The sequence below is a fragment of the Equus asinus genome, chromosome 2 (assembly GCF_041296235.1).
Source record: "Equus asinus isolate D_3611 breed Donkey chromosome 2, EquAss-T2T_v2, whole genome shotgun sequence".
In the NCBI taxonomy this organism is placed as follows: Eukaryota; Metazoa; Chordata; class Mammalia; order Perissodactyla; family Equidae; genus Equus; species Equus asinus.
The window spans coordinates 44,362,303-44,380,900 of record NC_091791.1 but is presented as its reverse complement, the minus strand read 5'-3'; the positions used below and the strand labels follow the sequence as shown (position 1 = coordinate 44,380,900).

The following is an 18,598-nucleotide window of genomic DNA, read 5'->3' as shown; positions in this document are numbered from 1 at the left end:
ATGTCATTTTCTTCCTTCTTCATGTGTAAGGAAAAGAATAGAGATTTTTAAAAAGCAAACTACGTGATAGGCTTTCAAGTTGGTGAATTCTCAAAGGGAAAAAAGTTTAACTAAAAACTTCAAGCAAGACGGCTGATGAAATTGACTCAGAAGGGTAGTCCTGCTACAAAAAATACAAAAAAAAGAATAAAATACAGCAGTTATTAAAAATAAATAACCTAACTATACTAACTTTGCAACTCTGTTCTAAGTCTAAAGGTATCTCAACATACAAAGTTAAAAAAATCTGGTAGCAATGATTAATCACTATTGAGCAGCTACCATTTCAAGCAATGTCTCAACTGAAGCTGAAATGTCATAAAACATGGATGAAAAATGGAAAAATCCCTAATAATGTTTGGGTCTCTGATTTAGTTTTTTCCTAGGTTGCAATATTTCTGCCTTTGGATTCCCTAGGACACTCAGGTATTCATATCAGATTTCCATTTGATTAAACTTTTTCAAGATAATTTCCCATAAATGACACCTAAGAGTTGAAACTAACACAAATGAATGCATTTGTGTTATTTGGTGTAAAATGGATACTTTTTTTTTAACACAGTAATACCAAGAGGTAAAAGCTTTTCCTCCATCTGGTTTTCCATAACTGATTAAAAACAGTCTTTACATGGGACCACAGGCTCAAACCAAATTATAAAATTGGATCAACATTTATTTTTTGTTTGTATTTTATTTTTTTAAATTCTTAATTGTACAGTTAAACACAGCTTTAAGGGAATTTGTCTTGGACTTACTTCCTTAGTGATCTTGAAGTATTTTGTTAATTAATGCCCCTGGAAAGTTTCTGAGTCCTGTGAGAGTCAGGTTATGCTGGAGGACAGAGAGAAAAAAACAAGATGAAAACCTCTAGTCCATAACCAATTAAACTTCTCCCTATAAACCACAGACAGGGAGCAGAAATACAAAGATTAGGAAATAGTATGGTGAATTTACTAGAAAGTTGCTTGAAAAAATATGCCATTGAGATTTTGAATTGGGGAAAAATATCAAATAGATCTGAAAGCTGCTTAAGATTTCTAAATTTTTTCTCAATGTCTCTTTCCTAGTGTCAATCTTATGCAAACTGTAAGCACATCATTGATCTGGAGCTAAGGACGCACATGACATGTTACAAAATAGTTAATAATTTTGAAAAAAGTTAAAATGAAAATACTTTCGTAGAAAATAACATTGAATTACTTTCCTAAGAACTGAACTGTGAGCTGGGTCTAAGTGAGCCCTATGGAAGCCGCGTGAAAGTCATAACATCAAGACTGCAGTATTGCTGTTGGAAGACTTGAGAGAATCTGGCTTTTCAGATATTATATTCCTGCTAAAGATGTAGGATTACTTTTGGTTTATTCTTACAGTGGACTGTTATTCTAACTAACATACCTTCAATTCCAGCCATTTGTGTAACCACCATCATGATTTTTGCTATATTACCTGCCATATTGTTCTATTATTTAGTTCATACGTTTGAATCAACTCACTTTATTTACTTATTTTTTTATTTTTAAAAGGAGATAGTATATCAACATAGAAATCATTGGTTTGCTAACATACATATTTTACACAATTATGTGTTTTACTATATAAAACTATAGCTATTAATATTGAAAATTCCAAGTGCTGCAATATTGAAAGTCACCTCATGTTTGACTATAGGTATACATACCGCATTTCATAAGACACAGTAATGCTCACTAGAGGTTAATGCACGTAAAAACATCTGGTACACCTGAAAGATCAGGAGAATGTACAATCTCAAGAATACATAGCAGTAGATACTTGGGAAATTTTGTGAGGAGTAGTTGTAGAGCTCCAGAAGTATAACCAGAGAGAAAGACATTGTTTAGACTAGATGGTGAGAGTACTGGGAATAGAGAGTACTGGGTTTTCATGACACAGTCATAGTACACATCACAATTTTCTTTACAATAGCCACTTTTAATCACGATTCACTTTTAATTCACTTTATTCACTTACTTGATAAGTGGCTTTCCAGATTTCTCACTTGCATATCCATGAACCAGTCATGGCTTTGTGAGCATCATTTAGTAATAATGGTGTATGCATGCAAATGAGTTGTACCAAAAATGGTAGTCATAGGACTAGATTTTACAAATATTTTGTTAGTGGTTTATTAATGGAACATTTCTAGAAGTATCTTGGGCTCTGCTTTGAAAATTCAGGAACATCCCAAACTAAAGCAGGATCATTAAAATATCTGGAAATATTAGTCTGCCATTTAACAGAAAAAAACAAATCATATATAATGACTTTGATAGAAACCAAGCATTAGTATCCTGGCTGGATATAAACCCAACTTCCTACAATATAACACTTACATGTATACCACCTTTGGCCTGGAGACACAGAGTAAAAGACAGCACATAAAAGGATGATCTTAATGGCTTTCTCCAACTTGAGAATACACACTACTACAATTTTATGATTTTTGAAGAAATTAAGTTACTGTACATTTTACATATATTCAATTTTTAAAATCATATTTTAAGTGCATATACTAACACAACCAAAATGATCACCAAATTACATTAAAAATTAAATAGAGGGGCCAGTGTGGTAGCGTAGTGGTTAAGTTTTCGTACTCCACTTTGGCAGCCGGGGGTTGGCGGGTTTGGATCTCAGGGCAGGACAAGGGGATACCACTCATCAAGCCATGCTGTGGCAGTGTCCCACATACAAAGCAGAGGAAGATTGGTGTGGATGTTAGCTCAGTGACAATCTTCCTCAAGCAAAAAGAGGAAGATTGGCAACAGATGTTAGCTCAGGGCCACTCTTCCTTACAAAACAATGAATTGATCAATTAATTAAATAGAGATTTGTTGTTGAAAAAAAGTAGAAAGCGATGTTAAAACCTGAGGCAGATTTCTCCCAGCACCTTTGCTGAGATCAAATGCTGTGGGGAAAAAGAATAGTGCTTAGCTATCAGCTGCTTTGAACAGCAGAAGGAGATAAAAGGCTATTTTAGAAATGAATGAGAATAATCTCAACATCATCCAAAGGGAAAGGAAAAGATAGAATCACCCTTTTTATTGGAGGGCATCTTTGTCTTTGGAAATCAGGTAACGTGGCCGCTTCATAAATCAACACCATTTAAAAGATACAGCCAGTTACAGTATTTTTCCCCTACAATATTTTTCACCCCTGGTGTAAAAAACAAAGACATCTATTACAAATGTTAACCCAAACAACAGGAGTAAAACACATCATAAAAAGCAGCTGCTAATAAGTCTTTTATATCACTTGCAGACAGGTAATTTTCTCCATGCTGGAGACCCATGGATACAATGTAAGAAAAAACAAAAACAGAAACCAAAGTCAAACAAACAAAAATCTAACAGAAATAAATTGATAAGAATATCAGAATGCGAATAACTAAATCGAAAGTGTCATTTCATGAAATCTTCAGGCAATCGAGAGATGTATAATCCTAAACTTATGTCCTCATGGCTTAATTTAAAACGTCTAGTAAACGTGCTTCTTGCTTTCTTATTCAATATTATATTTTTATCTGTAAACCTAGATGCACTGTGGTTGCTTCTCAATCGTCTGTGGAACTTCTAAAGACCAGCCAACAAAATATTAAAGAAGCAGGATATGAGCAATCTAAGAAAGTTGCATGAGTTTTCTGCTGCGTGGTATATAGCCATGGGAATTAGTTAGAAACCAAGTAACATTTTAGGTTATGATATTAACTCACTCTACATGGCTAACCTGCTGCTGTTTTTCCTAAAGATTTTTACGTATGTGGAAAACTGCCTAATATTCATCAATAAATTTTTACTCTCTCTATATTATTATCTTATCAAATATTATTGTTCTTTTCTTACTAATATTTTCTATTTTCTCCTCTTTGAGATTATGTGATCTTGGGACCATACTATTTTCATTCTCTGTTTGGGAAGAAATTTCATCTTGAAGCAGAGATCAATAACTGTGTTTTTACTTTCAGAATCTCCAAACAAATATAATCAAAATAAGAACTTCATTTATTTTTACTTTTGTTCATGCTTGTTTTAAGAATAACTTAGTAGACTAATAATAGCTCTGTATCCTAACTAAAAATATTGCTTTTTGAATGCATAAAAAACAACAACAGACGACCAACCCAGGGATAGCTTGCAAATCATACATTTATAAAATATTTAGGTAAAAGCCACCATGCATGTCAGAACAATTTAGAGTTGAAGCAGCCAGAGACACCATTTTCAACACGCTTATCATCAAATATGAGTAATAAGGATTATACCAAAAACAATAAATGGTCATTAGAAGTAATGAATGCCTTTGCTTTTCTGCTCGAACTAGGCAAGATGGTAATTTACCTCAAACTAAAGAGAAAATCAAGGATGGCAGGAAGAGTTGGTCTTTTTTTCACTAGGTAAGGGCACACCCTTGCCCTGAGGTTGTGTTATAAGAGTGTTTGAGGAAAATTTTGGAAGAACAGATAAAACCTAAGCAGAACAATTAGTATAATATTGAACACACCGTAGTCCTTGCCACATTGTATCCTCATTCATAATCTGCATCCATAGCATATCAAAGGTATAGATTTTGTTTTTTATCCTTCACAATGGAAAGAAATTTGTTACCACAAAACCGAGAAAAATAACTGGGAGAGAAACCCTAGGGAATGAATGCTCATCTTTACTTCACAAGAAACTGAAAAATGGATTGCAAAGAGGCATTTAAAAGTTTTTACCATGGGTACACTTAAAGTAGCCAAAGTATTTGTCAACCATTGAGAAAAAACAATGTGGTTTTATTAGTTTCCTGCCATCGCTGTAAAAATTTGCCACAAACTTAGTGACATAAGAAAACACAAATTTACTATCGTATCAGTTCTTAGAAGTCCAAAATGGGTCTCACTAGGCTAAAAGCAATGTGTTGGCAGAGTAGGATTCTGGAGGAGAAAATGTATTCCTTGCCCTATCCGGCTTCTAGAGTCTGCACGCCTTCCTGATCATGGCCGCATCACTCAACCTCTGCTTCCATTGTGACATCTCCTCTTATTCTGACCCTCTCACCTGGCTCTTATAAGGACACGTGATTACATGGTGTCCACCTGAAAAGTTTGGGATAATCACAACTAAAGATCCTTAATGTAATCACATATGCAAAGACCCTTCCGCCAGGTGAGGTAGTATTGTCACAGGTCCCAGGGATTGGGGCCTGGACATTTGGTGAGAAGGGAAATTATTTCATCTTTCATAGAGGTACAGAAGCTTTTCACTGAAGGTGGGGGTTCATTAGGCCTGTCAGAACCTAGCTGCCCTGTCAATGTCCATTAGTACTTCTAAAGTCTTGATTCTTATCTAGCAGAATGACTTTCACTTCACAAGTTCACACCTGCACCCATTCCTTGCTAGAAGTGTCTAAAGCTTTCCTTGGTTAAAATTTTCTTTCCATGCCTGACTCTCTGAGTTTCTGATTCTTGTTCTCTTCCTGGCCATAATTAGTTGCTTACACCTAAGACTTTAAAATATTAAAATTGAATAGTATGTATTATTTTATGTCTTCGAGTTTTTCTTGACTGTTAAGATGTCTATCTCCATATCTGTGTCAGAAGGTGACAGCTATTTAAACCTCAGGCTTAGTTTTACGTACCAAAATTCCAAATTCTTCACTCGTTTCCGAATTTTAGTGGCCAGCTCAAGGTCCTCTGAGTTACAGGATGCTCTGGGTGGTCATTGCCCTGTACCCATCTCATTATGCTATTTCTGAATAATCTGAGACGTGGAATGATTGACTCCATATGCTGCCAGATCTATCCGGAAATGTACACGCAGTCTTACAAAATATTGATGTTAAGAAACGCCTATAGGGGCTGGCCCCGTGGCCGAGTGGTTAAGTTCGCACATACTGCTGCAGGCAGCCCAGTGTTTCGTTGGTTCGAATCCTGGGTGCGGACATGGCACTGCTCATCAAACCAAGCTGAGGCAGTGTCCCACATGCCACAACTAGAAGGACCCACATGAAGAATATACAACTATGTACTTGGGGGCTTTGGGGAGAAAAAGGAAAAAAATAAAATCTTTAAAAAAAAAAGAAATGCCTGTAAATAACTTGAGAGTTATGTTTTCTATGTTTACTTGTTAATTTCAACGGGCTCATTAATAAAAGCCTGGCTAATAGTCTACTTCAGTTTTGGATTTCTGTGCCCATACTTTGTTACAAAATTTTATAGTTCTATTTAAAAAAAGTAAACATTATAAATGCTATGGATGACCATCTGCTTAGTCTTAATTACCCACAAACTTAATTGGAGATTTTGTAAGCCAAATATCAATATTAGCTTATGTGCATAAGTGTGTGTGTGAAATTTATACATTTTCGGCTCCAAAGTAGATAAAGTAATTGCTGCCTAAACAATAAGGAAAGTAATATTAGAAAGATGAGTGTGTGTGTGTTTCCCATCAGACTCTCTAAGTCTTCTTTAAAAAATTGTCCCAGTGTCATTGAATTTTTTTGACTACTAAGAAAACAGCACACAAAATTATTTGTGGTTGTGGCTATGCCTGTGTAGAGGAACACTGTATTTTCTGCTGGAGACAGGATGGCAGTGAAATCTAAGCTCCAGAAAGATATACATGTTTAAACTCAATAATACAGTACAAGTAATTTGTTGGGGAAAATTTTTACACACACACACACACACACACACAATCAAATTTCGTAAGATTTAAAATGGCCATTAGAAAGTTATCATTGTGATGTTTTACTGCTCCTACTTGGTGACTTGAAGTTTATTTCATGACAAATTCAAAACAGAGACTATCTATAGTCAAAAGATTCCATCCATGGCAAGTGGCAGAGTCAGTTAAGAATGTAGTGTTTGGTCATCAAGAAAGTGACATAGATTGTGTCCAACTTCCATACCTCTCACAAAAAGACCAACTAGCAATTATGCATAGACAACACACCATTGTGAAAATTCCAGATCCCGAGGGTGAGGCTGAAACACCCCCTTGGACCACAGAGACCAAGAAGTACCACATTAGAAGGGGAAAAATGGCAACATTCTGACTTCACTGCACCTCTCCCCTGCTGCAACTCTAGAGCCCCATCAAGAGGGCCCTCCCTCCTATAACCTCTCCCATGGGAAAAAGAGAGCCTATGGTGGACATCTAGCTCCCCGAGCATTGTAGGACGCTTCCTGGGTGGCCCACTCAGATCTTGCTTCACAAAGCTCAGTGGGGGAATCTGTGGGGCTTGACCACTGGGGATCAGATGAAGAAGGAAAAAGGAGGGGGAGCTTATAGCAAACAGATCTACAGATTCAGTGCAACACTATCAAAATCCCAACGGCATTTTTCACAGACATAGAAAAACAATCCTAAAATTCATGTGGAACTACAGAAGACTCTGAATAGCCAAAGAAATTCTGAGAAGGAATAACAATGTTGAAGGCATCACACTTAATTGATTTAAACTATATTACAAAACTATGGTAATAAAAACAGTATGATGCTGGCATAAAGACAGACACATAGACCAATGGAACAGAATCGAGAGCCTAGAAATAAACCCCTGCATACATGGTAAACTAATATTTGACAAGGGAGCCAAGAACACTAAATGGGGAAAGGATAGTCTCTTCAATTAATGGTGTTGTGTAAACTGGATAACCGTAGGGAGAAAAATGAAACTGGACCCCATCTTACATCGCTCCCAAAAATTAACTCAAAATCAGTTAGAGGCTTAATTGTAAGACCTGAAAACTGTAAAACTGCTAGAAGAAAACATAGGGGAAAAGCTCCTTGAAATTCGTCTTGACAAGGGTTTTTTAAGGTATGACACCAAAAGCACAGGCAATCAAAGCAAAAATAAACCAGTGTGGCTACATCGCACCAAAAAGCTTCTGCAAAGCAAAAGAAATCAGCAACAAAATGAAAAGGCGACATCCAGAGGTGAGAAAAGATTTGCAAACCATATATCTGAAAAAGAGGTTACTATCCAAAATATATAAGGAATTTATATAACTCAATAGCAAAATGGACAAGTTGTTACACCACCAGTCCGGCCCCTCCTTTCACATTTTTTGTCCACATAATATTTCATATGATTCTTAAACAGCATTTTGAAGTATATAAAATTGCTCTTCTGCTCTTTCGCACAATGTAGAAATATCTACAAAGGAAGGAAGCTATTGAAGGGATGGGGAAATTTCAGTGAATTCAAGAGGATGACAATAAAGCCAGGCCTTTTAGTAAACAAGAGTATTAGAGACTGGAAATTTAGGGACCAAGAATGCTTTCTTTGTTATTAGCTATATACTTTCACTTTTACTCTCTTCTTCTTTTGCTCTTTCTCATGGCTTATCTTGTAACATCTTCTATGTTTTTCTACCTCTCTCCAAGCCACATTATTTCATATTCTATTTCTCCAACAATAGTTTTTAGTTAATTCAGAATTTTCTAAAGTGTTCATGTTTAGGTAAGTGCTTGAATTTATATTAAATATTTGCAAATGTTCATAGTTAAAATGGTTCATTAAACTGTGAAGGAATTTACTTTGTGCTGTTTCCTGTGTTCCTCCATATATTGCTATGAGATGACGTATACTTACTTATTCTTTTCTGGAAATTCCTATGAGTCCTTTGTACAGATCTATTGTCTTCTTGGTTCTGTCTCTTTGAATTTTTTGTTTAAGTATTAATTTTATTTAGTGTACTCCCTCCTATGTGGACCCACTAAATTTGAAGAGCAAGAAAGTCTATTTAAATGTGCTGGAGTGAATGGAAATGAAATAATAATGAGCCCTGACTGCTTTCTAATTAAGGTAGAACATTTAAATTAGTTATAACATCTGCTGTCAAAGATCGGCCCAGTCAAGATTCATATCAAACAAAGGTCTGATTGTACATGTTTATCTTAGTTCCTAAATGACTTTTCCATTGTCACGCTAATCACTCTCTCAGACTGCTGCCTGGGGATCCCAAATTATTAAAAATATGAAGTTATTATAGCTAGCAAAAGACCATTTTCATTTTCACCAAAAGAGGAGAAGAGTCAGAAAGTAACAAAAATATAGGATGTAAGGGCCCAGAGATTGTTAATGGCTTACAAAAACCACCTGGCTGGGGCCGGCCCCGTGGCCGAGTGGTTAAGTTCACACGCTCTGGTGCAGGCAGCCCAGTGTTTCATTGGTTCGAATCCTGGGCGCAGACACGGAGCTGCTCATTGAGCCACACTGAGGCAGCGTCCCACATGCCACAACTAGAAGGACCCACAACTAAGAATATACAACTATGTACCAAGAGGCTTTGGGGAGAAAAAGGAAAAAAATAAAATCTTAAAAAAAAAAGAACCACCTGGCTAACAGCAAATATCTTGTCATTCAGCTAAAAGGAATAGACATGGGCACTGTCTATAATTTTAACTTTTTTATAACGGATGTTACATGAACTCAAGTAGAACTCTGATTGACATAAGAGAAATGAAAGAAACATCTCACTATCCATTGCTGCCGCATCAGGATAATATTAGAAAAAGAGGCGGAAGGAAGAAGTGGGGTAGAGGCTCATGTCCGAACTGCCTGGGGAATCAGATTCAGACAGAGAAGGAAGCAATAAATGCCTCTAACGTCTTCAGGAAAAAAATGAAGCCACATGTAGAGATCCAGTATTGTAGTGCTTGTATAGCTAATTTGTAGGAAATACAACTGAGAAGACCTGCAATAGCAAATATCAACTTTATTTTCCTTCACTGCTTCCAAATGGGTCTGATCATCCCCATCTTTTCGCTGAGGATGTATTACTACTCTGAAATGACTACAGACACTTCATGTAGCAGGAGAACACACCAGAAACATTGTTTAGGCATTGTTTGTATTTGCTTATCTTCAAGCTGTTTTTGATTTGAATAGCAAGACATAAAGAAACAAATGAAATGCAGAATTTTAGAATTTATCCAAACAGTTTATAAAAATGACTTAAAGCAACCTCCACCACGGAAATGATTAACATTTTGAAAAGCTTCATTCATTCATTGCAAAACACAGGCTAAGACAATGCCTGTGCTTCTGTATTCTTGTCAGAAAAGATAATATCCATAATGCATTGAGTAACTTTAATGAAAAGTTTTATTCTTAAGGCACCAAATGCTTCCTGACACAGCCTGTATTAGTTTTCTATTGCTGCATAACAAATTACCACTAATTTAGTCACTTAAAATTTCTTATCTCACAGTTTCTGTAGGTCAGGAGTCTGACAGAGCATGATTGGGTTCTCTGCTCAGGTTCTCACAGAGCTAAAAGCAAGGCTGTGTTCTTCCCTAGAGGCTCTGAGAAAAAAATCTGCTTCCGACCTCATTCAAACTGTTGACAGAATCTCGTTCCTTGCGTTTTGCAGGACTGTATTCTCCACTTTCCTCCTGGCTGTCAGCAGGGCATCCCTCCAGCTTTCAGAGGCCATTCTCAGATTCTTTCCACGTGGACTTTTCCATCATTATGCTAGTCAGCAAAGAACATCCAGTCCTTCTCAGGCTTTGACTGTCTCCGACTTTTGCTACCAGCCAGAGAAAATTCTTCTTTTAAAGGGCTCATGTAATTAGGTTAGGTCCACCGAGATAACTTTCCTTTCTTAAAATCAACTGAGACAAATAACATAACCTAATTACGGGAGTAAAGTCCACTAGACTCAGTCTTGGAGATTACTCAGAGTGTGTACACTGGGGGAGAGAGGCGAGAAAGCTTGTAGGCCATTTTAAAATTCTTCTTGCCACAGTCCATAAGGTCTTTTTGCTCATGTGAGTGTTTCTAGGAGAAACCACTAATTCCTCACGAGATATCGTAATGACTTTGAAAATGAAATGGAAGGTATTTGCATGTTCTTTTTAAATACCTAAACTGAAAGGCAGACCTATTAGGAAATATCCTTCTCACTGATTTCAGCTTTTTGAAAACAGGGTGTGTTTGCTATATAATAACAAATTTATGCATCATGCCTGAGGCTCTCTTTTATTTTTGTGGGGTTCAGTGTCATCCTTGGAGATAAAGACCTGAAAAATATTCCCTCTGCTGCAATGATGCCAGCAAAACAAACGGATCATTTTTCATCTATTCCTGGGAGGGCTTTCCTCAGTGGGCTTGGGGAGCAGCAAATCATGCCAAATAGGCCTTTCTGTTATTTTCTGACATAATCCTACTCCTAGCTGACTACTGTACTCGACGGCTCCTGGAGGCCTACCTTTAGCATAAACCATACGTTATCTTTTATTAAAAAGTCAAACTACTCATCTGTGGTAGGTATTTAGTCTACATTTCATTGTAAACATACACATGGCCATATTGGCCTTTGTCATGAACTGTGTTAAAACAGTAATTAAATGTGCCATCATTACATTTTCTAGACACCAAAAAGAGCATTAATGTGACTCAAATTAGCAATCCAGCAAATTTAGTTTGCTAAATTTTCAGAAGCTGTCAGTTTAATGATCCACTTTAATATTTTGTCAGAAAACAGCATCAATCTCACTCGTCTATTATATCTCGGCTCCATATAACTCTGACCGAAAGAGAGTGTCGATCAGTAGATCAATATCAGCCTGACATAAGGGCAACCGAAGTGGAAAATGTTAATTAATCAGTTAAAGCTTCAATTCAACAGCTGTGTCCTGAGGGCCTTCTGTGTGCCTGCAAACACAAGGGTTACACTGGTGAACAAGACAGGGCCAAGTCATTTTTCATCTTTTTGTAGAAATGAATAAGCAAACCACCAATTACAATGAAAAAAATGTCACTAAGAGGTTATTAATGGCTGCTCTGGGAGCATATATAATGGAAACCTAATATTATCTTAGGGACACTGGGAGAGGCTTGAGCTAAGAACGAAGGTCTAACATTCTACAAGAGCCTTGAGATTTTATCTTTGGATTTTAACTTGGATGAAGACAGCAAAGGCACGCCTATCAAATTTCTGGGTAATTCAAAACTGAGAATGATTAATTATTTTTTTTAAAAAAGAATTCAAAATAATTAGCTCACACAGATGAAATTTAGTTCAATGAGTGAGAAAAAAAAGGACATTTGGGTTGATTAAAACAATCAAATGATAGCTACCAAGTACTCAATACCTATCTCATACTTACCTCACTACTCTATATGTCAGTAAATTAATTTCGGAAAGTTTATACATTGGTAATTGCTGAAACCAGTATTTGAGTCTGAATCTATCAGTGAAGGATCCGGATTGGAAACATAGGTTAGGAGGTAATCCACTATGTTAAAATAGAGGAAGTTATGGTTTAAGTTATAAGAATATAGAATGTACTTGATCAAATATATTTTTATGGGAAAAAGTATGGGTTTATGGGATATTTTGTGTGATAAGTACACATAGTTAATGTGAACTATATTAGGACATATATTGGAGAATACATGCTTCAGTATATGAGGAATTGAAAACAACAGCCCAAATCTGGAGGACAAAGCTGCAAATTACAGAAAGAAGAATGAAGTGAGCTGACATCACAGCCAAGAGTCCCGTCAGATGAAGCAAATGTTCCAACTAAAACTAAGTCCACTCCATGGTGACCGGGATGTGAGAACCTCTCCTCAGGCTTATGATATGATAATTAGAACACACAAAAAATTAAACAGAGAGCATTTCTTACCACCTGCCACTCAGGGAAAGCCCTCAGAGGAGTTTAAGAGTTGTTTGTCCAGCAAGAAAAAAAGAAACCAATAGAGAAGGGATACGGTTTGTCTATCAAAGGAACCACAGAGCCTGTTATATTGAGAATTTCTTGAGTAATTCAAAGATATTTTAACTTCTAAGGTCAGTGTCAATACAAGTTTCGTGATACGTGTTCCACAGGATGGAGTTGCTACATGGAAGAACCCCTGCCTTAGGAAACAGTGAAGCTCGCTGCTGTGATGCCCTTCTGTGAAATGGCTTGTGTTGCTGTCAAATATGGCAGCTTGCAGTCTTGATTCTTTCCCTGCCCTTTGCTGAGAGAAAAGATGCAGTTGACTGAGAAGGAAGAGAACGTCATGAAGAGAATTTGGGGTCCTGAAGGAACCCAAAATAGCCTAGTAAAAGAGCTCTAGGAGATATACATTGGGCTCTTTATATGTATAATTGCCTTCGTTGAATGCACAGTAGTGTGTTTCTTTAATTTATTCTTGCTTCTCCAGAAGGTAGAACAAACCCAAGGAGTTAACATTATAAAAAGAGTAATGTTTTAGATAAATATTGGTTTAATTTTGAATACTTTAGTTTTTCAATAAGACTGTGACTGCTTTGACCTATTCAGTTCTCCCCATCATTGAAATAACTAATCAGAAATAGAATAGTGCTTTGTCAGGATGCTATGCAGGGAATTTCTCCTTTGGATAGACAGTTATATGAATTGATGTTAAAACCCCTTCAGACCCCAAATAATGTTACTCTAAATGTATTTTTCCTCATAATGAAAAAAATGAATTACACAAGTTAATGAATAAATAATTAGATCTCAAACAATGTGGGTGGAAAGGAAAATTACCAGTTCTGTAAATAAAGCCTGTAATAAAATCCACTTGCTTTATATGAATATGCTGCCAAGGGGCCTGGGTTCATTATTTGGAACAAAGAACATTCCCTTCCTTCCATTTAAACCTCTCTTAATAGAGAATTATGGGGCAGAATGTATTAGGGAAGAGTGTATAATACCATGATAACCACGGGAGAAGATGCCCTAAATTAATCAAGTTAGCAATGCAATCATCTCAGGAAGAACGGAGCACAGACAAGAGAAAAAGTGTTTATTTATATCAATAATTGCTTTTAACTCATTATTCCAAAGGTTCTTTCCACTTAAATGAACAAAGACAATTACTTACATCTCATGGAAAGACTTTAGCATTCTACTAGTAAGTTATTTAATTTTCATTAAGGCTGTCTACTGGTGAAAATCATCCAAATAAACTTTGGAACTTGAAAGGAGGAGTGATTGAGCAGAGAGTGCAGAATTAATTTGAGGCCATTTTTTTCAGAGTTAATCATGTTTTGAAATAGATACATTATAAAATTATAAGTTATAAAATTTGTTTAAATAAAAGTTTTTGTCATAGGCCTTCTATGAATGATCTAAAACAACGATTCAAGTCATGTAAACTTTTAATAATGGATTTATTTAAACTCTCCTTTATTTTATGTTGTAATTAAAAATTAACACCGTTCAAAATTTTAATGTACATCTACATGTAGCTATACATATGGTACACACATGCTCACACAAACATGCATCTGGACACACACGCAAAGAATTGTGTGCTTTCAGTTTTTACTGTTCAACTTCAACCCGTTGAATCAACTTTCCTAACTATGTTATGTCATGGATATATTTACACGTATCTTCATTGTTAGTTGTGGCTCACATCTTACATCTCTATGAAGTGTCTTTCTATATATTTCTTAATGCCCTAAAAAAGGCCTGAATTCAGAATTGTCTTGTACTGAGATCAGAACCCACTCTTTCTTAGTGCAAGTGTGCCTTTAAAAGATTTTCACTATGTGGCCTACTTTCTATGCTTTGTGCATATGTGTGTGTTTCCTCCAATAAATATATAAATTGAATTCATGTTCTAGTTTATAATTATAAAAGATTCAAGTTATGATTAAAAATTAACCACTAGTAACCCATCTGTGTTAATTGTCTAATTTTTTAAAGAGTATGTATTAGTTCACTCTCATAAGCAAAGAAGAAATTAGCATATTTCTTTGTCTTGCAACCTCGTTATTCTTTTGGGTACTTTCTTACTTTCTGGAATGATAAAATCTTCCAGGCTTATCTTGTGTTTTCTTCTCCTTTGTCTTGGAATCATCCATTTGTGATGAATTTCTGGCTTCTTTTAGTGTTGGATTACATTTACAAAACAAGATTTGGGTGCTAGTTGTGCTATTTCTTTTTGGAGTAGCCTTGCTTCAGTGGGCAGATTCAGTAAATACCTATATTTGTACATGTACACACACCCCTCTCTATCTGTATCTGTCTATCTATCTGTCTATCCTCTATCTATCATCTATTTACCTACCTATCTTAAGAAGCGAGGGCTCACTCTGATACCTATAAATTTGATCCAACATAACAGCATTTATTCTAGCCTTGTTCCTTTCTACATTTGTAAGTTCCTTCTCTGAAAGTGAGAAACCTGGCAACTCCGGATCCCATTATTATCAATATGTTTATACTTATTTGGCTTAACACTACTGTACATATTTAAACTATTAACTGGGCTTGCCCAAAGTTCGGGCTGGACTCATTGCCCCCCATTGATCTCCACCTGTGGGCCCCAAACCTGTCACTGTCTATCTCCTCGCTCGGCATGCTGGAGTAAACTGGGATCCTGGCACTCTGATGCTTTTATACCAGGCATGTTGAGCTGCCTGTAAGCGCAGCTCTGATAAGTGAGAAGTGAAAGGTTAAATTTTTATGTAAGGAATTTAAAGTTTTCAAAGGCTAACTTGCCAGTGTTTACTTTTGCCAATTATTATAGTCTTTAAGACTATATTTCCTATAATTTTTGACAATACGTAAAACAGCTGCTTTAATATATTTATTATATCAATATCTGGGTCATTTGGGGGTTGGATTCTTTTGACATTTTTTCCTTGACTTAGGCCATTTTCCTGTTTCTTCTCATGTTAAATACTTTTTCTTTACTCATTGGGTGTTATAGATGATATGGCATAAAGATTGTGGATTCTATTATCTTCTTCTTCAGAAGAAGGTTGATTTCTTTTTTCATTAATCACTTCAATGATTAGCTGATCTCCTAGATCTTTTGCAGGATGGTTTTATAATTTGTTATTGCAGGTCTGTGGAAAGCCCAAGGTATTCCCCAATTTCCCCAAACTTACTAGAACTCCACCTCTAACTTCTGTTTTCCCTATGGATCTTGTCAACACTTGGTTTTAGACTTTGTATGAGTCTAAGCCAGTGGTCTCAACCAGAGGAGATTTGACAATGTCTGGAGACATTTTCGGTTGTTACAACTGGAAAAAGTTCTATTGGCACCTAGTGGGTAAGGCCTACCCACAACAAAGAATTACCTGGGCCAAAATATCAACGGTAACAAGATTGAGAATCTTGCCCTATGGTATTCCCACTATTTCTAAATTAAGGTGTTTGTGGTGTTGGAGGTATGTTCTCAGGATATTAACAAATGCCACCATCTCTCTACCCCCTTACTAGTATGGGCGGTCACTCAACACTGCTTCACCTCTAGTATTTCTGCTTTGCTCTCAACCTTGTAGCATCCATTCCCTGGAAAGCCTTGGGTGTTACTATTGTGCAATGTTGAGTCCAGAACTCAGTCAAGGACCTATGGAGAGGCCCTATATAAACTTAAAGTGATCTTGCATGCTCAGTTCTTCCAGTCTCTTATCTTATTCTGGAGATTCCAGCCACTTCAGCTGTACCAAACTCTGATCTCTTCCTCAAAACCTCAGCAAATTGCCAATCTGCTTGAATTCCAGTTTGTGGCACATAATCCAGATGTAACCAGTGCTCAAAACAAAAGATGACATAAAAAATCAGTTAGCATTTTTCATTTTCTTACAAAAATGCTATTTATCTTCCTTTTTACTACTAAGTTTCTAACTCATTTGGTATTTCTGGATGCTTTATATTTCATATTACTCAGAAGATACTGAGTGGGTAATTTTTTCAGTTAACTCTCTGATCTTACAGTTTTCGAATCTAAGTTGAAAAAGAATCTGTGACTTATTCAAGGACCTGTTGTCCAATATTCCCAAACTATGACCCAGAATTTAGACTTGATTCTTAAGAAGGTCAGATGCACGGTAAAGATAAATTCTATTAAACTTGAAATTAAAAAATTGATTTTTCAGGTGAGGAAGGCCCACCTGAGTCCTGCCTGGAGATCTTTCGGGTTCTTTGGGGCGGGCGGCGTCCTTCCACGCTTCTCTGGGTGAATGCAGAAACCATGGATCACCCATAAATGCATTGAGACATGTTTTAGATGTTTTTTCCTAGAAGCCCTGCAACTACCCTAAAAATTGAAAGTATTGTAGAACAGACCCATGATTGCTGAGTGCTTACCCTCTCAGTTCACCTTTCATCTGTCTTGACAGTATCTTCTTGGCCCTGGTGGCAGAGTCTACAAAGGACTATTCTCCCTGGTGTTCTGGGAAAGACCTTTCGCTTTGTTGGCTATACTATTCAGTATGGCTGTAGGGCTCATTGTGCTTTTGAATATGTTGGTGATGTTGTCACATGTCCTGGACCATCAATGGAGCCTACAATTCAAAATTCAGATATCGTCTTTGCAGAAAATCTTAGTCGATATTTTTATGGTATCTGAAGAGGTGACATAGCGATTACAAAAAGCCTGAGTGATCTAAAATAAAATATTTGTAGAAGAGTAACTGGTTTGGAAGGAGACAAAATCCTCACCAGTAGACCATCAGATTTCTGTAAACGTCATAATTATGTGTCAACAGGTCACATTTGGTTAGAAGGTGACAATCTACAAATTCAGGTACCATGGGCCTATTCCATGTGGACTAATAAGAGGACATATCTTCTTTAAGATTTGGCCTCTGAGTGATTTTGGATTTCTACTTGACAGCCCTAATGGCCACAGATTTTCTGATGATTAGCAAGCATTTAGTCTTTTGATTTGACGATTATCTCCTGCTCAAGTGAATTTATTATTGCCACTGAAACCATGTATTTACTAAGAAACTATTTGCTATTCAAAAAAACTTGATTTTTCATACATAAATGAGTTGAGAAACAGCTGAGGAAAATTGTCAGGGAGGAGATAAGGGTTTATTTTATTTACAAAGGCAACTACTTAAAAAAGTAGAACAAAAAAAGTAAAAAGACATTTGTTCAACAATTGTGACAAATAGAAAATAGTTACAAACATGGTAGACCTTAATCCACCTCTGATGGCCCGTTTTATGTGTGAACTTGACTAGGCTATAGTCACCAGTTATTCAAACATTAATCTAGGTGTTACTCTAAATGTATGAAGGCATTTTGTAGATATAATTAAAGTTTATAATAAGTTTACTTTAAGTAATAAAAATCATCCTAGATAACCCTGGGTGGGCCTGACTCAATCAGTTGAAAGGGTTTTAAGAGAATAAGTGAGGCTTCCTGGAGGAGGAAGAAGCCAAGCTTCTTAATGTTGAAGTGAGAGTTTACAGATCAGCAATGGGGAAATGCTAGAACAATCTATGTAATGGATTAGAGTTGGAGACATACTAAAACTATTCTGAAAAATAAAGTCTATTTTTTTTTTAAAAAAAGTACATTTATTGGGGCTGGCCCTGTGGCTGAGTGGTTGAGTTCGCGCGCTCCGCTGCAGGCGGCCCAGTGTTTCGTTGGTTTGAGTCCTGGGCGCGGACATGGCACTGCTCATCGGACCACGCTGAGGCAGCGTCCCACATGCCACAACTAGAAGAACCCACAACGAAGAATACACAACTATGTACCGGAGGGCTTTGGGGAGAAAAAGGAAAAAATAAAATCTTTAAAAAAAAAAAAAAGTATATTTATTGAGAAAGCTGAAA

At 36.5% G+C, this 18,598-nt stretch overlaps 1 pseudogene; it reads left to right on the top strand.

The window, feature by feature from the left end:
- The first annotated feature begins 7,862 nt into the window (after positions 1–7,862).
- Positions 7,863–17,677, top strand: LOC106847441 (mitochondrial inner membrane protease subunit 1 pseudogene; annotated as a pseudogene).
- The last annotated feature ends 921 nt before the right edge of the window (positions 17,678–18,598 follow it).